Source organism: Chiloscyllium plagiosum, unplaced genomic scaffold, assembly GCF_037043375.1.
Source record: "Chiloscyllium plagiosum isolate Xiang-an unplaced genomic scaffold, Cpla_swu_hap1 HiC_scaffold_34, whole genome shotgun sequence".
In the NCBI taxonomy this organism is placed as follows: domain Eukaryota; kingdom Metazoa; phylum Chordata; class Chondrichthyes; order Orectolobiformes; family Hemiscylliidae; genus Chiloscyllium; species Chiloscyllium plagiosum.
Window position 1 is genome coordinate 34,435,077 of NW_028270172.1, and position 22,835 is coordinate 34,457,911.

A 22,835-nucleotide genomic window follows, 5' to 3' on the forward strand; every position below is an offset into this window, starting at 1 on the left:
ATGTACTGGAGGCAGTCCAGAAAAGTTTCAGTATTTTGATCCTGAATGTGGAAGGAGAGGTTGAATAGGATGGGCTTGTGCTCACTGAAGTTTCGAATATGAGAAGCGACCTTATGGAAACATGATTCTTAGGGGGCTTGGCAGGGTAAATTAATTTGAGGTTGTTTCCCCTTGTGGGTAAGTCTAGGACCAGAGGATATAATCTCAGAGTCAGGAGTCACCAGTTTAGACAGAAGATGAGAAATTCTTTCTTTTAGAAGCTATGAATCTGGGGAATTCTTTGTCGCAGTGGCCTGTTGAAGCTTGACCGATAAGTATGTTCAGGGCTGGGAGAGACAGATTACTAATTATTAAGGGAATTGAGGTTATTGGGAAAAGGCAATAAAATAGAGTTGAAGATTATCAGATTTGTCATGATTTTATTGAATGGTAGATTGCATGGCCTACTTCTGTTCCTACATCATATGGTCTGGGCAACCACATTGTTGCAGATATGGGGTCGTGTGCAGGCTTGACCAAGTGAGGATGGCATTTAAGACATTATGAACCAGATTTTTTTTCCCTAACAGTAATTTCACAGTTACTGTTATACTGGCTTTTAATTAGAGATTTATTGAGTTCTGTTTTGCCATTTGCTGTGGTGAAAATGTATCCCTGTTGCTGTAGCATTACACTGGTGTCTGGATTACAAATTCAATGACAATCCATTATGCCACTGTGTTGTATGTGCTGCCTTCAGAGCTTATTGTGCAACGAGACCCATGCATCCATTTTCCAGGATTATTAAAATTCTTGGGCTGTATTCTAATAGAATGTTTCCAGATTCAATTTATGTCACCTATCAATGTATTCTTGTAACTTCCCTTTGTCACCTATGTCAACGTTGTCAATTTTAGGTGTACTTTCAATAACCTTCTTGTTTATTAATTGAATTCTGCTTCTCATATTTGTCATAATACAGTTTAAAATCAAACAAAACAAGTTCATGGATCACCCTGATGTGATTTTTCTATTTCAACAGAAATTTTGCCACAGCCATTGATCATTTTCGATATAATTCATGAATTGAGAGTTGTTCATCTTAATTGCTTTGTGAAGTATGGAGAAGTAAATGCAATCTGGTGGCTTCAAGAAGGTGGCGCACTTCAAAATGATGAAATTTACGAAATGTCGAATCATAACAGGACACTGATAATTAACATCCAACACTTAATGAATTGTAAGCTCTATACTTGTGTGATTAGAAACAAGGTCAGCCAGAAAGACAACTCCCATTTGCTCGTTATTGATGGTATGTTTTATAACGGTCTTAATTCACATTTACTGTTCAATTTTTGTTATGTGTCCTTTTTTTTAAACATGTGGTACAGTATTTTTGTTTTAATTATGCACATGTGTAATATCTCTAAAGAGACAGTTTTGAACTCTTTGTGCGATTGATAACTTGTCAATTTTTGCGTGGCTGCGCACACACAGAGCTTCAAGGGAATATTGATTACATGATGGAGATTTCAAGGCCAGTGCAGTCACATGTCATGATATCCTTGTTTGTTTAAGTGGATCTTACAGCGATGGATTAATGACTTTTTAAGCCATGTTGCAAGAATGAGTGAAAGCCAAGTAATTGGAAATGTTATTGGCTTTCTTACAACCAGACTCTGAGCAAGGCTGCCCAATTCATTATGGTCCAGGTGGGATACAGTTAAACTGTCAAGAACCCAGGGAGGAGAGATAAACTGGCTCCCCTTCTTTATTGAGATTAGATATCCAAAAAGATCATCCATGTGAATACAAAACATAAAATGAAAATTATGTTATACCGATCAATCTCTGAGGACTCGTTAAGTTTGGATGTTGAATGTATACAGTCATTGCTGTAGAGGTTACTGGTCTTGTAGAATCAGTCTGGGTACTATTCATTTTAGGGGATTACGATCACAGGTACCTAATGTGTGCATTTAACAATTTGTAAGTAATTTCCTGCTGGGTTAATGCTTTTGTTAAGAGGCAGCAGTTTCGGTACATCCTTTATTTAGATGAAGGAAGTCCACAAGCATATGTGATGATGCTAACATCGTGTTTTGAGATGATTTGTAGCTCAGATTGAAGTTCTGGATGTTGGTTTGCTCACTGAGCTGGAAGGTTCATTTTCAGACATTTCGTCACCATACTGGATAACATCTTCAGGTGAATTGAATTGAATTTATTGTCACGTGTACGAGGCACAGTGAAAAACTTTGTCTTACAAGCAATACAGACAGATCACATAGTCAAGTATCATAGATAGTAAATAATAGGTAAACAGCGGCAAAAACAAAAACACAGCTATAGTCAAATGTTAAGAGTTTGTGAGTCCATTCAGTATTCTAACAACAGTAGGATAGAAACTGTTATGAAACCGGCTGGTGCGTGTCTTCAGGCTTCTCTACCTTTTCCCTGATAGTAGAGGTTGTAGAAAAATATTGCTGTGGTGGGGTGGATCTTTGAGAATGCTGGCAGCCTTTCCTTGACAGTGGGCCTGATAGATGGATTCTTTAGATGGCAGGTTGGGCTTTGTGACTGTCCAGGCTGAGTTCACCATTCTCTGTAACTGTCTCTGATCTTGAATGGTACAGTTGCCAGACCAGGCAGTTATACAGCCAGACAGAATGCTCTTGATGGCGCGCCAATAAAAGTTGGCAAGGGTATTTGCCATCAAGCCTAATTTCCTCAGCTGCCTGAGGAAGAAGAGCCATTGTTGGGCCTTTGTAACCATTGCGTCCACATGAAGAATCCAAGAAAGCTTTTTGTAGATGACCACTCCCAGGAGCTTGACACTCTCCACTTATTCCACCTCTGTGCTGTTAACGTGTGGGGGGTCATGAATAACATCCCACCAAAAGTCAATAATCGTTTTGCCGGCATTGAGAATTAGGTTGTTCTCAGTGCACCATTTTTCCACGTATTCCACTTCCCATCTGTGATCTTTTTAATCACCATCTGAGATTCAACCAACTATGGTGGTGTCAACAGCGAACCTGTAAATGGCATTAGTCTGGTATTTGGCGATGCAGTCATGGGTATACAGTGAGTACAGTAGAGGGCTGAGTATGCACCCTTAGGAGGCTCCAGTATTAGTGAGGAATGAAATATTGTCTCCAATCTTCACTGATAGTAGCCTGTGGGTCAGGAAATGGAAGATCTATTTGCAGAGAATGGGGCTTAGTCAGAGATCACTAAGTTTCATAATCAGTCTTGAGGGGATAATAGTGTTGAAGGCTGATCTGTAGTCAATGAGCAGGATTCTTATGTAGCTGTTCTTGGTGTCAAGATGTTCTAGGAAGGAGTGGAGGGCAAGTGATATGGCATCTGATGTGGATCTGTTGGTCCAATAGGCAAATTGGAGTGGGTCAAGAGTAGTGGGGATGCTGGAGTTGAGTAATGCCATGACCAGCCTTTCAAAGCACATCATGGACACCAAAGTTAGGGCCACTGAACAGTAGTCAATGAGATATGCCGCATGAGCTGCCTTAGACACAGGGATAATGTTGGCCTTCTTGAAAAAGGCAGGGACAGTGGCCTGCTGCAGGGAAAGGTTGAAGATGTCCAAGAAGACCTCTGCCAGTTGATCTGTGCATGCTCAGTGCATGGCCTGGTACTCCATCTGGACCCATTGCTTTCCTTGGATTCACATGAAAGAAAACTGATCTGACCTCTGATGCAGTCGCTGTTGATATAAGTTGGTCAGGATTTGTTGGAATAGGTGTTACCTCTCCGCTGAAATTCTGCTCAATGCGAGCATAGAAGACAATGAGAGGGATATGTCATTGCCTGCTATCTTGCACTGTCTCTTTTTAGAACCTGTGATGGTCATTCAGTCCTTGCCATTGTCGTCGACTGTCTAGCTGGGTCTCGAGTTTGGATCGGTATTAGTCCTTGGCTGTCTTAATGGCTCTGCAAAGGTCATACTTGGATTCCTTATATTTAAATGGGTCTCGTGATCTTAGGCCTCATGCCTGGTTTTTGTATGTCCTGATTCATCCAGAGTTTCCTGTTGGGGAGCACCCGGATTGACTTCCTCGGTATGAAGTCCTCCACACACTTGCTGATAAAGTCTGTGATGATGATGGTATACTCGTCCAAGGTACCTGTGGACTGTTTGAACATGGCCCAATCAGCCGATTCCAGACAGCAACGGAGTTGATCCTCTGCCTCCTCCGCATAGCACTGGACCTGTATCAGCAAGGGTGTCTCCTACTTGAACTTTTGCCTGTAAGCTGGGAGAAGAAGCATAGCATTGTGGTTGGCATTCCTGAAATGAGGGTGGGGAATGGAGCTATAGGCATCCTTCACAGTGGTGTAACAGTGGTCTAAAATGTTCAGGCCCATGGTGGGACAGGTAATGTTCTGATGGTACTTGGGCAACACCTTTCTTAGATTGGCTTGATTGAAGACACCAGTCACAATAAACAGGGCCGTGGGGTGTTCTGTCTCCATGGTGTTAGTGGTGGAGTACAGCACATCCAGAGCTTCCTCAACCTTTGCTTGTGGCAGTATGTACACAACAGTTAGGATAGCAGTGGTAAGCTTCCGGATGGTGGTGTAGCCCGGTTTCTATTTTTATGTTTGGGTTTCCTGGGGTTGGTGATGTCATTTAAAAATGATTTGAAGGTGCCGGTGTTGGACTGGGGTGTACAAAGTTAAAAATCACACAATACCATGTGATAGTCCAATGGGTTTATTTGGAAGTACTAGCTTTCGGAGCTTCAGGGGGTTGATGAAGGAGCAGCGCTCCAAAAGCTTGAGCTTCCAAATAAATCTGTGTTTAAATAAATTGTGTTCTGCTAACATTGAGTAGTTTGAACAGTCCATCACATCTGAAGCATGTACTTCACATCTACCTTTAAAATAAAAAAGATTAGTGTCGAGGCTACCTTAAAATATTTTGAGAGGGTCTCGTCATAACACACGACGATTAGGGATGGATCAGTGATGGCAGAGGATAAACAGATTGGTGTGGAATGTTCAGTCTTGTTGTTAGGCAGTTTTTCCTTTGGTCTTCCTCCTCTCATTCTGGTCCATCTTCCATCTGCCTAGTCAGCTCTGCTCGATGAATACTGCTCTTTGGGGACTGCCTGATAAGAACCACTGACGACAAAATCTGCTCGATGAGAACTACCCGAAAACAGAACTCCTCTCCACACTGAAACTTATTGTTGTTATTATATTTCTGGGATGGGTAACATATGCTCTGTCAACCAATTATCTTAACCTGTGTGCCTCTGGTACAGCCACTAATAATGTTGGATGACCTTTGTTCCCTTGACACCTTTATCTAAGAGCTAGTTTTCCATTCTTTCCTAAGAATAAATACTTCTTATTCTAAAGCAACACACTGATATTAGGATGGGTTTGCTAACATGAAATATTTAATGTTGTTCGTCGGGTAGCATGGCGTCCATGTTTTGTAATTCTTTTGTTTTCGTATGCTAGAATTTTGGAAAGTTGAATACTGCTATGATAGATGTTAAATGAAGTCTCATCCTATACAGTAAATACGAGGAAAATTTAATTTTATTGGGGACCCCAGTATTCATCTGCAGAAATATGAAATAGCAAAGGAAAGAAGTTCCTCATGGGTGTAACCTATAGGTCCCTGAACTGTAGTTCTACAGTAAGACACACTATAAAACAGAAAATACTGGAGGCTTGTAAGAAAGGTATGACAATAATTGTGGATGATTTTAAAATGCATATAGATTGATTAATTAAATTGAAGTGAGGGAGAGTTCATAGAAAATATTAGAGATTATTTCATGAAGCAACTTGTTGGTGAACCAATCTGGGTGTGAACTATTTTGGATTAATATTGCAAAATGGGATGTGAAAAATCAGTTATCTCATTATAAAGGAAGAGTGATCACAGCATGCTGGGATTTCAAATTAAGTTTGAAGATGAGAACGTAGAGTGTCAGATCATATTCTGGTGTTTAACAAAGGTAATTACATCGGCATGAAGACAGATTTGACCCTCGTGGACTGAACAAAGAAGAATACAAGAACAGGCTGTTTGGCCATCCAAACCTATGCCACCACATTTTGCAGGATGGAAAGTCTAGAAGGTAGGACAGTTGATGAACAATGGCAGATATGAAAGGAGATATTCAATTCCTCCCAACTAAAATATATTCCAGAGAGGGAGAAGGATTGTGAGAGGGAGAAAACAACCGTGGCTGAGCAAGGAAGTTGAAGATAACACAAGGACAAAAATGAAGGTCAATGGCAGGCTGGAGGATTGGGAGACTATTAAAGACAAAAAAGGTGAATTAAAAGATAATAAAAAGAACAAAGGTTAATTATAAAGGAAGATGAGCACAAAATGTAATAAGATAGCAAAAGATGGTATAAGTATGTAGAAGGAAGACAGTGGCTAAAGTAAATGTTGGTCCGTTCGAAAATGAGATTGGGAGTTGATATTGGGGATTATGGAAATAGCAGGAAAAATGAAATCAACATTTTGCCTTCGTTCTCACAGAGGAGGACATTGAACCTATCCCAATAGTTTTAGATATTGCAGAGCTATAGAAAAGAAGCAACTTAACAATTGCTATCACTGGGGAAAAAGTACTGTACAAACTATTGTGAATAATGACACACAAGTCCCCAGGACCTACATCTTCGGGTCTTAGGGTCCTTGAGGCAGCAGAGATAGTAGATGCATTAGTTGTAATATTTCAAAATTCCCTGGATTTTTGAAGGGTTTCAGTAGATTGTAAAAATGCAAATGAAGTGCTCTTATTCAAAAAAGGAGAGAGGCAGAAGGTAAGAAGCTGTAGACCAGTTAGTTCAACATATGTGTTTTGAAAATTGTTGAAATCCGTTATGAAGGAAATAATAACACAACATCTGTAAAGTCAAAAAGCAGTCTATTCGGGTCAGCATGGTTTTATGAATAGTAGATCACCTAATTTGCCAAAATTCTTCAAAGATGTCACAAGCGAAGTAAATAATGGGGCTCCTGTAGATGTAGTATATCTGGACTTCTGAGGGTATTTGATAAGATGTCACGTGAAAGGTTAATACACAAAGTAAGATCTCACTGGGTGTTACATATTAGCAGGATAGAGGATTAGCTAACCAAGAGAAAGCAGAGAGTCAGGATAATTTTTCTTTCTGGTTAGCAAGCTATAACTAGTGGGATGCCTCAGGATTCAGTGTTCAGGCCCCAAATAGTTCCAAACTACGTTAATGACTTGGATGCAGGGATGGAATATAATGAAGCAAAATTTTCAGATGACACTAACATAGGTGGGAAAGTAAGTTACAATGAAGAAATAAGAAATTTACAAATGGATATGGATAGGTTAGATGAATGGGTTGAAATTTGAACTTTAACATGGATAATTGGGACGTTCATTTTGGATAGAAGAATAAAAATGCAACATATCTAAATGGAGAGAAACTTCAGAGTCTTTCACTATAAAAGGATCTGAGTGTCTTCGTACATGAATTACAGAAAGCTAGTATGCAGATACAGCATGTAATAAGGAAGGAAAATGGAATTATGACATTTATTGCAAAGGGAATGGAGTATGAAAGTAGGGAAGTGGTGTCACAATTGTACAAGTTATTGAGACAGCATCTGGAGTACTGTCCACAGTTTTGGACCCTTTATTTGAAGAAGGATGTAATTGCACTGGAGGAAGTTCAGGGAAGATTCATTAGATTAATTTGGGAGATAAAAAGTTTGTCTAATAAGGAGAGATTGAGCAGTTTACGCCTCTACCTGATGAGAAGAGGTCTAATTGAGATATATAAAGTGCTAAGTGGGATTGATAAAATAGACTTAGAGTGGATGTTTCCTCTTGTGGGGTCATCCTCAACAAGAGGTCATAGACTTAGGCTAAGGAGTGGCAGATTTAAAACACTGATGAGGGATTACTTCTCTCAAAGGATTTTGCATTTGTGGCATTCACGACTCTAGAGTGCAGTAGATGCCAGGACACTGAATAAATTTTAGGAGGATTTAGATTATTAGTTAGCCGTGTGTTAAAGGGTTAGGAGGAGCAAGCAGGGAAGTGGAGTTGATGCTGAGATGAGATCAACAATGATTGCATAAAATGGTGGAGCAGGAATTGGGGATGCTGAATTGCCCCCCCTGCTTCCAGTTCTTATTACAAATAAAATCATAAATTGCTGGGAAAAAAATCAGTAGATCAGGCAGCATCTGTGGAGAGAAAGCAGTTAACATTTTGGGTCCAGTGACCCTTCTTCAGAACTCATTCTGAACCCAAAAGATTAACTCTGCTTTCTCTCCACAGATATTGCCTCGATTGCTGAGTTTTTCCAGCATTTTCTGATTTTGTTTCTGATTTCCATCATCCACACTTCTTTGGGTTTTTTATTCCTTGTTCTTACTGTTGACTTTGAGTTAATAGAACAGTTAAATTTTGAGATTCTCTGTTTTGTGGGCTGATGGAAGTTGTTTTGTCCTGAATCCTTCAATACACCGGTTTGCAGCACTCAGCATGGAATTTCTAATGGGACCCTTCTTCAGAACTCATTCTGAACCCAAAAGATTAACTCTGCTTTCTCTCCACAGATGCTGCCTGATCTAATTAGATTGCTAACGAGCTAATTTCTAGCATATAGAGTGAGAGAGAGTCTTTATTTGTAACATTGGGGGAGTAAGGGATAGTCTTTGACTGTGACCTTCAGGGCATTCTAATGTTCAAACACAGACTGATGCACAAGGGAGCATATAAATTTGCTAATACAGTCCAGTGGAGTTGAAGCTGGCACTTGAAACTTGTCCTTATGTTTGCTTTAAAGGGAAAATCACAAAATATGTCTGCAGTTTGGTTCAAAATCCATAGGGGATGGTTTGCTGTTGAGGAATGATTTGTCATCCCCTCTATTTTTGTAATCACAAGAGACTGCTTTCCAATTTGATATAACTTGCATTTTCCCCTTTGAAATGCTGTTCTTTAAAATTCCATTCACATCCGTAAGTGTGAAATTCCATCAGACTCCCTTTCCACATAGGCTTTAATTCACATTTGCAGCAATTTTTGGCTGTGTCATTCCTCTTTACATTAAACAAACACAGTTCGGAATCTCCAGTTAAAAATGTCTACTGTACTTCAGTGTTCTAACCCTGAAGTTCATGATACCCTCTCCTGAATTATGAAACTGAATATATCAGCTGTTAGCCTCTTGTATGTAAATTAGATTTTAAGCAATAGAGAGTCTTTATTTTGGAAATTATATTCTGGTCATTTATATAAAATAATAGTGTTTGGTGGTTTACAATTTTCCTTCATGTAGCTGCACTTTTCATCTTTTTAGCCTGATATTTGTAAAGGAAAACACAGATGGAAAAAAAATCACAGCAGCCAATAGATAACAAGAGGTTTTTCTTACATCCTCAAGTCTTGCCATTATTCAAGTAGATACTAATAGAATAATGGATAATCAGAGGCTGTTTGATCATCATGCTTCCATTGGCTGTCGTAAAGAATTTAATGTTCTTGCTTTTTGTCCAGAATCCTATGAGTTTCTTGATGTCAAGTACATGTCCAACTTGCTTGTAAATTAATAATGCAATCAATTTCCAGTACTGTCTTAAATAGTTTGTTCCAGATCTTGACGATTTTGAATCTGAGAACTCAGCTTATTGAGTAATTTGCAAATTTTTCATTTTTTCTACTTCCTCCATCAGAATCTCAGTGTGGTAGTTAGTAAAGATCATTTCCAAACTCAAGGTGAGTTTGAGAGAATATCGAGTGCAAACCAATGTAACATAACAGGCCTGTGGCCAGATGGTACTTAGACTAAGATGCTCGAATATTTCTTTGCATTCACATTAACACCTTGTAGGACAATCCATTTGCCCCAGTCCAACATACTGCAGACATTCCCTTGTAACTAGACCAGCACATTGTAGAATATTCTCACGTACACAGATTAATGCACTGCAGAATATTTCCTTTTACTCAGTAGATACTCAGATCAATGGACTGGAATATTCTTTTCTGCCAACACATGGTGGAATATTACCATGTGTATAGATTACACAGTGAAAAATAATAATACCTTGCTTTAGTCTTTCTGAAGTTTTGATTGGTCATCTTAAGGAATAAGTCTGTTGGTGGATTTATTTGACAGATGTGTGGTGTGTAGAGGGTTGAAGCATTTGACAGATATGTGACCATCAATAATTATGGGGGAGTTGGTGGAAAGAGAAAACAGAGAAAGGAGAGAAGTGAATAACAATTTTCTCTTTCTGGAGATAGTGATACCATGAAGGCTGGAAAGGAATTGATGGGAGGAATAGGATTGTGTGGAACAATTGGAAGGAAATATGATGTGGTGTATCAGATATGATAATAAGCAATTAAATAAAAGGGCAAGGAAAATATTTTAAACAGCAAAATGAAATGAAGTGTCTTAGAGCTGCGTCTTTTGGCTTATATTACATTAGGCTCTGGCAAATTATTCAATGATTTATGTCCAAATAGATTAATATCAGTTTTCTATTTTAGGATGGATGTTTATTCACAAGTTATCCCTCGTTACATCTGTCATGGCTTTGGTTAGCACATTTACATCATTTGCTGCATGCTGTCCTATAATCTTCTGTGCCCTGAGGCTTTACAGAGGTAATAAGTGAATTTTTTGTGCATTCTATTACTTCACATGCTTCTGAATGTAAAAGCATTCCTAAAGCTCATCAACTTATTAATGTTATATGAAATCAATCTCACATTCATTTGTTTTTATTTGTAGTTCGCAAGCGACACGTGGAGCTCACTGCTGTTTTTATGTTGTTCCAAATGCTGTCCTTTTTCTTTATGTTCATTGCAGCCATATTCTGTATGATTGATTCAGGTAAGTGTTTAATTTGCATTAAAGTTAATACACAAACCACATTTCTATTTCATTCAGCATATATAAAATTGGAAGTCTGAAGACTGAAAGAGACCACTTACCCTGCAGCCTACATTCTTGTCTAATGGGGAAACACAATAATTTGCACTTATGTAGCTGTTTTCTAGGTACTGAGGCCATCCTCAAGTACATAGTGCACTCTCTGCATACATAGGCAAACCTCAACCAAACCACCCATTTTCTTCCTTTCTTATCTTGAACTACATGTAGCCAGGAATATTTAACACCTAGTCCTGCCCTTCCTTCAGCCAAGTGTCTGTTATTAGCACAATACCATAATTCCACATGGTAATCTGTGCCTGTGACTTACTAATCTTAACAACTATACTTCATGCATTCGCAAATGTCTGATTTAAAATGTTTAAACTTCTCCTTCAGTATGACCCCACCTATTGATTTATGCTATTCTCTATTTTTGTACTGTCTGTGTCTCTCAGATACTTTTTGCACTCTGGTATTACCTCAAATATTCTTTCCTTTCCTATAGCCATTTGGCATTAGTTTAAAACCTGCCCAGTGGTACTAGCAAAATACCTATAAAAAACTCTGTCCCAACTCTGTCCATGTGCAAAGTGTCTGGCTTGTACAGGTACCATCAACCCCAGAGACAGTTACAAGATCATCAGACACGAAAGCAAAAGTAGGCCATTCAGGCCATCAAGTCTGCTCTGCCATACATTGGGATCATGGCAGATCTCATATTCTTCATCTCTGGCTTTTTACACATAATCCTTATTTCCTTACTGATTGAAAATTGGTCTTCTCTCAGGCTTGTATATGCTCCATTTTGCAGCAGCAGTGGGATCAGTGAGAGCGAGGACTGGGGTCTGCCAGAAAGGTAAGTTTCCCTCAAAGAGGACTTAGCTTGAGTGTCAGCGGCCTCCATTTTGGAGCAGCAGCGGGAACAATGAGAGCGAGGACCAGGGGGCTGCCAGGAAAGTAAGTTTCCGTCTAACAGGACTAACCTTGAGAATCAGCAGCCTCCATTTTCAGCAGCAGCAGGAGCGGTGAAAGCGAGGAGCTGAGTGGGAGCGGTTGAATTGCGTGCTGGGAAGGTGAGTGAACTGATATATTTGGGCAGCAGCTTAAACCGAGACACGACATGTGTAGTGTCTCCCACCCACCCTCCTCCTCGAACCAAAAGAAAAGTTTGTTGATAAGGTAAGGATTTTCTATTTCTTTTTTATCGCGTGGTTGGTAAAAAAAATCTATTTTTTTCATTTATCTATTATTTGATATTATAGTTGGACTAAGTTAAGCTTGAGAGTAAAAATGGCAGATCTCAAACCCGTGTTATGCTCCTCTTGCTCAATGTGGGAGCTCAGGGACGTGGCCGAAGTCCCTGATTCCTTCACATGTAGCAAGTGTGTCCAGCTGCAGCTCTTGTTAGATTACATGACACCTCTGGAGCTGCTGATGATTCACCTTGGAGCATCCCCGATGCTGAAGAAGTCGTGGATAGCACGTTCGGTGAATTGGTCACACCGTAGATTTGAATTGCTGAGGGAAGAAGGGAATGGCTAACTAAAAGGCAAACAAGGAGCAGGAAGGCAGTGGTGTCCCCTGTGGTAACCTTCCTCCAAAACAGGTATACTGTTTTGGATAACTGTTGGAGGAGAGGGCTCACCAGAGGAAGACAGTAGTAACCAGGTTCACAGCCCTGCTGTACAGAAGGGCGGGTAAAAGAGTGGAAAGGATATAGTCATGGCGGATTCAATTGTAAGGGGAATAGATTGGTGGTTCTGTGGTCAAAAATATGACTCTCGAATGGTATATTGCCTCCCAGATGCATGGGTCAGGGATGTCTCAGATCGGCTGCAGAACATTCTGAAGGGGGAGGGTGAACAGCCAGTTGTCGTGGTGCATATAAGCACCAGTGCTATACATAAAAATGGGATGAGGTCCTTCTGGAGGCATTTAGGGAGTTAGGAGTCAAGTTAAAAAGTAGGGCCTCAATGTCCTAGAGGGCGCTTTTGCTAACGCTGTTGGGGAGAGTTTAAACTAATGTGGCAGAGAATGAGAACCAAATGAGGAGGTTAGTAGATAATAAGGAGGTAGTAACTAAAGCGTGTAAGGAACTAGATAATGAAGTTAGCGTGACTAACGAGAAAATTAGGCAGCGAGCAGATGATGAACGCAAAGGGACAGGTGGTCTGAGGCGCATTTGTTTTGATGCGAGAAGTATAGTAGGTAAGGCAAATGAACTTGGGGCTTGGATTAGTACCTGGGAGTATGATGTTATTGCTATTACTGAGAAGGAGCATGACTGGCACTAAATATCCCAGGATATAGATGCTGTAGGCAGGAAAGAGGAGGGATAAAAGGGGTGGAGGAGTTGCATTACTGATCAGAAAAGACATAACAGCTATGCCAAAGGAAGGCTCTATGGAGGACTCAAGCGATGAGGCAATATGGGCAGAGCTCAGAAATAGGAAGGTTGCGGTAACAATGTTGGCCTCCCAACAGCAAGCGTGAGATAGTAGTACAAATATGTAAACATATTATGGAAATGTGTAGGAGCAACAGGGTGGTGGTGATAGGAGATTTTAACTTTTCCAGCATTGACTGGGATTCACTTAGTGTTAGAGGTTTGGATGGAGCAGAATTTGTAAGGAGCATCCTGGACGATTTTATACAGCTGTATGTACTTCCTACTTGGGAAGGGGCCATACTGTACCTGGTGTTGGGAAGTGAGCCCGGCCAGGTAGTTGAAGTTTCAGTAGGGGATTACTTTGAGAATACTGATTGCAATTCCGTAAGTTTTAGAATACTCATGGACAAAGACGAGTCGTCTTAAATGAGGGGTGCTAAATTGGGGGAAGACCAACTGTAGCAAAATTTGACAGGAGCTGGGGAATGTGGATTGGGAGCAGCTTTGAGGGTAAATCCACATTTGATATATGGGAAGCTTTTAAAGGGAGGTTGATGAGAGTGCAAGACAGACAAGTCCCTGTGAAAATGAGGGACAGAGATGACAAGATTAGGGAACCATGGATGACAGGTGAAATTGTGAGGCTAGTTAAGAGGAAAAAGAAAGAATACATAAGGTGTAGGCGACTGAAAACAGACTAAGCTTTGAAAGCATATCAGGAAAGTAGGACCAATCTGAAATGAGGAATTAGAGGGCTGGGGCCATGAAATATCTTTAGCAAACAGGGTTAAGGAAAATCCCAAAGCCTTTTATTCATATATAAGGAGCAAGAGAGAAACTGGAGAAAGGGTTGGCCCACTCAAGGACATTTGAGTCAGAGAAAATGGGTGAGATTCTTAATGAGTACTTTGAATCAGTGTTCACCGAGGAGACGGACATGATGGATTTTGAGGTTAGGGACAGATGTTTCATTACTCTAGGTCAAGCCAGAATAAAGAGATAGAAAGTGTTGAGTATTCTGAAAGGCATTAAAGTAGACAAGTCCCCAGGTCCAGATGGGATCTACCCCTGGTTACTGAGGGAAGCGAGAGAGGAAATAGCTGGGAGCTTAACAGATATCTTTGCAGCATCTTTGAACACGGGTGAGGTCCCAGAGGACTGGAGAATTGCTAATGTTGTCCCCCTGTTTAAGAAGGGATAATCCAGGTAATTGTCGATCAGTAAGCCTAACATCAGAGGTAGGGAAGCTGTTGGAGAAGATACTGAGGGATAGGACCTATTTACATTTAGAAGAAAATTGGCTTATCAGTGATAGGCAACACGGTTTTGAGCAGGGAAGGTCATGTCTTACCAACTGAATAGAATTCTTTGAGGAAGTGACAAAGTTGATCAATGAGGGAAGGGCTGCAGATGCCATACACATGGACTTTAACAAGGTGTTTGATAAGGTTCCCCATGGTAGGCTGATGGAGAAAATGAAGTTACATGGGGTCCAGGGTATAGCAGCTAGAATAATAGAGAGCTGGCTGGAAAAGCAGGAGACAGAGATTAGCAGTGGAAGGGAGTTTCTCAAAATGGAGAACTATGACCAGTGGTGTTCCACAGGGATCTGTGTTGGGACCACTGGAGGAAGGTATAGCAAATTTACAGATGACACTAAAATTTGTGGAGTAGCAGATAGTGAAGGGGATGGTCAGAATGCAGCAGAACATAGATAGATTGGAGAGTTGGGTGGAGAAATGGAAGTTCAATCCAGGCAAATGTGAGGTGATGCCATTTTGGAAAATCCAATTCAAGAGTAAACTCTGTGGTAAATGGATAAGCCCTGGGGAAAATTGATATACAGAGAGATCTGGGTGTTCAGGTCCACCGAACCCTGAAGGTGGCAATTCAGGTCGATAGAGCGGTCAAGAAGGCATGTGGCATGCTTTCCTTCATCGGGGTATTGAGCACAAGAGTCATGTTACAGTTGTATAGGATTTTGGTTCCGCCACATTTGGAATACTGTGTACAGTTCTGGTTGCCGCATTACCAGAATGATGGGGATGCTTTGGAGTGGGTGCCGAGGAGATTCACGAGAATGTGGCCTGGTACGGAGGGTGATAGCTGTGAAGAGAGGTTGAGTAGATTAGGAGTATTTTCATTAGAAAAACTGAGGTTGGGGGGGGATCTGATTTGAGGTCTACAATATCATGAGAGGTATAGATAGGGTGGACAGCAAGAAGCTTTATCCCAGAGTGGGGGACTTAATTATTAGGGGTCATGAGTTCAAGGTTAGAGGAGAAAGGTTTAAGGGAGAAATGCGTGGAAATTTCTTTACGCAGAGGGTGGTGGGTGCCTGGAATGCATTGCCAGCCAAGGTTGTAGAGGCAGGCATGGTAGCATCATTTAAGATGTATCTAGACAGATACATGAATGGGTAGGGAGCAGAGTGACACAGATCCTTCACAAATGGGTGATAGGTTTAGATGGAGAATCTGGATCGGTGTAGACTTGGAGGGCTGAAAGCCTTGTTCTTGTGTCACATCCCAGCTTTTACAGCCCTCTGTGGTAAAGAATTTCATGGATTGACTACTATGACTGCCTTCTCATGTCTATCCTAGCTAGGCAACCCCCTACTTTTGAGATTATGCCCTGATCCTAGCCTCTTACACAAGGGAGTCTCCACATTTACCTTGTCAAGCTTCTGAAGAATTTTCTATGTTTCGATCAGGTTGCCTCATGTTTCTAAACTCAAGTGAGTTTAAACTCAATCTACTCAATCTGTCATCACAAGACAATCCCTTCATACTTGGGATCAACCTAGTGAACTGTTACCCTCGTGGGTGAATTACCACAAGCGACCTTTATTTTGGCCACTAATTAAGAAATCTCACAGACAATCAAATACTGAAACAATTATTTAAACTGTTGCAAATATCAACCAAAATAAGACCCGTGTTAAGCCTCATGCCTCAACTTTTCTTCTATCGATTAAAGTTCCATCCTTGTGCGGTGATATTCTCTGGAATTTTGCTTCTGAGGAATCCTGAAGTTGAATTCTTAGACAATTTTCCAACCTTCAAGTTTTGTGGTTTGGCATTATTGATCATCCTTTAGAATCCCTATAGTGTGGAAGCAGGTCATTCAGCCCATCGAGTCCACACTGACTCTCCAAAGACACTCACCCCACTATCTAACCCTACATTTCCCATTATTAATCTATTTAGTCTGCACATCCCTGGACATCATGGGCAATTTAACATGGCCAGTCCACCTAACTTGCACATCTTTGGATTGTGGGAGGAAACCAGAACACCCAGAGAAAAGCCACGCAGACACATGGGAACGTGCAGACTCCACAGAGACGGTCGCCCAAGGGTGGAATCAAACCCGAGTCCTTGGCGCTGTGAAGCGGCAGTGCTAACCACTGATCCATCATGCTGCGCTAGCTTCTTTAGATTCTTTCATCCACTGTAATGACAATTCCTCTCACACTATCAAGTCTGCAGCTTGCCTTCTTATCAGAAGAAGTTCCTTACACTCTGTTCCATTTAGTATTGGCTTGTCTATTTGAAGACACAGCTTTCCTGTGAAATTCTTCGACAGGGCAATCATTTGTCCTTATGGCATATGGCAGTCATTTAATAAGTAATTGTTAAAATAGTTTTGTTGATGTAGCTTTGAATCCTCCTTCTCCCAGACATAACTAATTGTTTTCAAATCCTGGATAACACTTTGTCCTCGTCCCTTAACTGTTTCTTCCAGACAAGAGTTATTGCTGCTTTTTTCAATCTATGAACAGTATTAAAATCGCCTCAGGCGACTGACTGTGTGGAGTTTGCACGTTCTCCCCGTGTCTGCGTGGGTTTCCTCCGGGTGCTCCGGTTTCCTCCCACAGTCCAAAAGATGTGCAGGTCAGGTGAATTGGCCGTGCTAAATTGCCCGTAGTGTTAGGTAAGGGGTAAATGTTGGGGTGTGGGTGGGTTACGCTTCGGCGGGTCGGTGTGGACTTGTTGGGCCGAAGGGTCTGTTTCCACACTGTAAGTAATCTAATCTAATCTAAAGTTGTGAAGGTTAATTTCCCACAGAACCTTGTCTGGACTGCCTCCAATGCCAATTTATTTTCTCTTAGATATGGGCCCTAAAACTGTTCAGTGTTCCAGGTGCGATCTAACTAATGCCATGTATAGTTTTAACAAAAATTCTCTATTTTTATATTTCATTCCCCTTGAAGTAAAGATCAATATACCATTTGCTTTCCCTATTACTTGCTGAACTTGTTTATTAGCTTTTTGTGATTTATGCAAAATAACTTCCAATCTCTCTGCTGCAGCTTTCTGCAGTCTTTCTCCAATTAAAATACAGCAAACATTTTATTAACCTACACCTATGAGACTAGGAATGTGCCGGTTGATGAAATATTCCAGTTGATCAAGAGGTCCACACAATCAAATAGAAACACACAGTAAATATTAGAAACATAACACAGAGGGTGTACACATCACTGTTATACTTTATTTACAACATAAATCATTTAAATGATAATGCAGCTTTGCTTAAATAAACTTAGCAGCAGAGAGCCTTCTCATTGATTACTTGACATCATGGTAGATCGTGATAATACAGTAAACTTCCGGTATTTGTGATATATACTTTTTGCCAGTTTATTGGGAGTGCCTGTTCATAAGATGCCAGTAAAAACAAACTTTATTGTACAATAGTTCCCCTTTACCCACAGTGGATACGTTCCAAGACCTACATCCCGAAACCGCGGATAGGAGTGAACCCATTCATTTAAATGTGAAACATACCTTTCCAGCAGTCCCTGGTTCCTGAATATTCCCGAGAATATGTTCGGACCATGGTAAACCGCGGGTAACTAAAACCGTGGAAACTGGACCTGCAGATACGGAGGTTGCCTTGTATATTTAACTCCTGTATTATTGTTGCCAATGTGTATAACTTCACTTTTTTCCATATTATATTTCATTTGTCAAGTTTTTAGCCACTCGTTTAAAGTGTCTACTCCCTTTGTGGAATCCTTGTGCCATCCCACATTCCCAACTATTTTTGTCATCTGCAAACCTGGCTACAGTCCATTCGGTTTTAACATCCAAGTTATTAATGAGTATTGTAAATAACTGTACTTCCAGTACTGTTCTCTGAGACACACCACAAGTTACAGGTTGCCACGCTTATCTTAACTCTCTGTTTTGTATCAGTTAAGCAATCTTCTCTCCATGTGAATATGGGTTGTTATCTGATTCGTAGCCTAACATGAAATGCCTTCTGGAAATCTAAGTATATTACTTGTAATGCTCCCCCTTTATCTATTATGCTTGTTACCTTCCCAGAGAATTGTAATAAATTTGTCAGGCATGATTTCCCCTTCTGTGAAGCCATGTTGACTCTGCCTGATTATACTAAGTATTTTTGATTGATCTGCCATTAATCCTTTTCATAGACTCTAATATTATCTAATTAACATATGTTAAGCTATATAATTTGCAGTTAGCTGTTTTTTGTTTCCTTCCCTTTTTGAATAAAGGCATTACATTGACTTTTTTCCAGTCCTCTGGCATTTTTCCAGAATCTAAGGAGTCTTGGAAGACTACCAACAGTGTATCCACCATCTCTATCGCTATTTTTCTTTAAAATCCTAGGATGCTTCCCATCAGGTCCAAGGACTTAATCAGTCATTAAGTCATTAAATTCATTAGTTTCCCTCATTCTTTTTCTGTATTATTTCCATGCCCCTTGAATATGTAATATTTTTATAATCCTGTTAGTGAAGACTGCATAATATTTATTCAACTCCTCTAATTCCTCATTATTGTTTCCCAAGCCTCACTCTGTAAATGGCCTATGTTCACCTTGGCTTCGTTCTTTTTATATATTTAAAGAAACTCTTTCTGTCCATCTTGATATTATTGCAACCTAACCCTCAAAGTTTTTCTCCTTTATTTTTGAGGTGTCTTTTGTTGGATGTTAAATCTTTACCACTGTCGTACCACTAATTTTGCCCGTATTGTATGGCTTTCTTTCAATTTGATGCTATCTTCAACTTATTTGGTTCGGCATGGTTGGTTTATCCCCTTCCTAGAATCCTTCTTTCCCACGAGGATATATCTTTGTTATTAGCCATGAGTTATTTTCTTAAACGTCTGTTGTTACTAGTACCTAGTATCCAAAGAATTTGAAGCCATCCCTCTTGAAACAACTTTCTAGCCAGGTATTAATTTGTCTTAATTACTTAATTCTGTACTCACTAGTGCTTTGAGTAATCTAGAGATTACTACTTTTGAACTCTTGCTTGCCAATGTTTTACCTAGCTGCTTAATTCTAACTGCAAGTCTGCATCTCCTTTCCTGCCTGTATCATCAGGACCACAAATTCCTGCTGATCACCTTCCCCCAGATGAATGTCCTACAGCTGCTATTTGACATCCTTGCACCTGGCACCCTGGGAAGGCAACATAACTTTCTGGAGTCATGTTTCCAGCTACAGAAATGGCTACCTGATCCTATAACGAATAAACCCCTGTCACTATTGCTCTTCTCCTGTTCATATTTTCCTCCTTTATATCTGGCCCATCATTGGTACCACAGTGCTTGCTGCACTCTTCTGAGGAGCCATAATTCTCACCATTACCCAGAACAGAAAATTTATTATTCAGCAGTAGCTCAGGGGTCTCCTGTACTACCTGTCTGGTTCCCTTGAACTGACTGGTGTTCGCTCATTGCGTATTTGATGATCAATTCAATTAGATTTGAAATAGTGTTCGAAAAGGAGAGACCAGATCTAAAATTTGAAGTTCTAAATTGGAAAAAGGCCAATTTTAACGGTATGAGGGGCAGATTGGGGGCAGATGTTCACGGGTAAAGTGATGGTTAGAAAATGGGAAGCCTTCAGAAATGAAATAACGAGAAGCCAGAGAAAGTATATTCCTGTTAGAGTGAAAGGAAAGGCTGGTAGGTATAGGGAATGCTGGATGACTAAAGAAATTGACGGTTTGATTAAGAAAAAGAAGGGAGCATATGTCAGGTATAGACAGGATCGATTGAGTGAATCCTTAGAAGAGTATAAAGGAAGTAGGAGCATACTTAAGAAGGAAATCAGGAGGGCATAAAGGGGACATGAGATAGCTTTGGCAAATAGAATTAAGGAGGATCCAAAGGGCTTTTACAAATATATTAAGGACAAAAGGGTAACTAGAGAGAGATTAGGGCCCCTCAAAGATCAGCAAGGTGGCCTTTGTGTGGAGCTGCAGAAAATGAGGGAGATATTAAAAGATTATTTTGCAACAGTATTTACTATGGAAAAGGCTATGGAAGATATAGAATGTAAGGAAATAGATGGTGACACCTTGAAAAATGTCTATAATACAGAGGAGGAAGTGTTGGATGTCTTGAAAGGCATAAAGGTAGATAAATCCCCAGGACCTGATCAGGTGTACCCTAGAACTCTGTGCGAAGCTAGGGAAGTGATTGCTGAGCCTCTTGCTGAGATATTTGTATCCTCAACAGGTGAGATGCTGGAAGACTGGAGGTTAGCTAATGTGGTGCCACTTTAAGAAGGGTGGTAAGGATAAGCCAGGGAACTATCGACCAGTGAGCCTGAAGTCAGTGGTGGGCAAGTTGTTAGAGGGAATCCTGTGGGACAGGATGTACATGTATTTGGAAAGACAAGGACTGATTAGGGATAGTCAACATGGCTTTGTGCATGGGAAATCATGTCTCCCAAACTTGATTGCGATTTTTGAAGAATTAACAAAGAGGATTGATGAGGGCAGAGCGGTAGATGTGATCAATATGAACTTCAGTAAGGCATTCAACAAGGCTCCCATGGGAGACTGATTAGCAAGGTTAGATCTCACGGAATACAGGAAGCAGTAACCATTTAGTAATACAGAACTGGATCAAAGGTAGAAGACAGAGGGTGGTGATGGAGGATTGCTTTCAGATTGGAGGCCTGTGACCAGTGGAGTGCCACAAGGATCGGTGCTGGGTCCTCTACTTTTATAAATGATTTGGATGCGAGCATATGAGATATAGTTAGTAAGTTTGTAGATGACACCATAATTGGAGATGTAGTGGACAGCGAAGAAGGTTACCTCAGATTACAACAGGATCTTGAACAGATGGGCCAATGGGCTGAAAAGTGGCATATGGAGTTTAATTCAGATAAATGTGAGGTGCTGCATTTTGGGAAAGCAAATCTTAGCAGGACTTATACACTTAATGGTAAGGTCTTAGGGAGAGTTGCTGAACAAAGAGACCTTGGAGTGCAGGTTCATAGCTCCTTGAAAGTGGAGTCGCAGGTAGATAGGATAGTGAAGAAGGCATTTGGTATACTTTCTTGTATTGGTCAGAGTACTGAGTACAGGAGTTGGGAGGTCATGTTGCAGCTGTACAGGACATTGGTTGGGCCACTGTTGGAATATTGCGTGCAATTCTGGTCTCCTTCCTATCGGGAAGATGGTGTGAAACCTGAAAGGATTCAGAAAAGATTTACAAGGATGTTTCCAGGGTTGGAGGATTTGAGCTATAGGGAGAGGCTGAACAGGCTGGGGCTGTTTTACCTGGAGCGTCGGCGGCTGAGGGGTGACCTTATAGAGGTTTACAAAATTATGAGGGGCGTGGATAGTATAAAAAGACAAGGTATTTTCCCTCGGATGGGGGAGTCCAGAACTAGAGGGCATAGGTTTAGGGTGAGAGGGGAAAGATATAAAAGAGACCTAAGGGGCAACTTTTTCACACAGAGGAATGAGCTGCCCAAAGGGTGGAGGCTGGTACAATTGCAACATTTAAAAGGCATCTGGATGGGTATATGAGGTATAGGAAGGATTGGGAGTGATATGAGTTGGGTGCTGGCAGGTGGGACTAGATTGGGTTGGGATATCTGGTCGGCATGGAAGGGTTGGACCAAAGGGTCTGTTTCCATGCTGGACATCTCTATGACTGCATGCATCTAATCTGTAGTGTAACCAGTTTTTGAATTGACTATCTATGTGGTTCTCAACCTCACAAATGCATTGTAGTGACTCCAACTGCTGCTTGAGTTCCAAATCCAGAGCTCAAGCTGGATTTGCAGCTGATGACACTTCCTTCATGTGTTTAGTTAAGTCATATGAAGTGTCCATTGTTTCCTGCATGCCACAAGATGTACACTACATAAGGCCAAGCTAATCAACCATAAATTAAGCTTACTTTTTACTCTTTGCTGTAACAGAAGATTAGTGATTAATGAGATTGCAGTTTTGTGATGTCACTCTCTAATACCTTGTATTTTGTATAGCTTTTCAATTCCTGGACTCCTGGAGGGTAACAAAGGCAGATAAAAATTAGGAAAATAAAACGAAAGCACCTCCCTCCATCTTCAATGCTCACTAAATTCTCAGTAATGCACTCTGTCCCATGCTATTTGTGAAGTACAGTTAACCTCTCTTATTTACACCACTGAGATTCAAATTATTGAAATTGCTTGGCAGCTACAGAACTGGTTTAGGTGAGAAATTTAATTAGCTGATTTCACTTTTCTCCAGCAGTGAGTT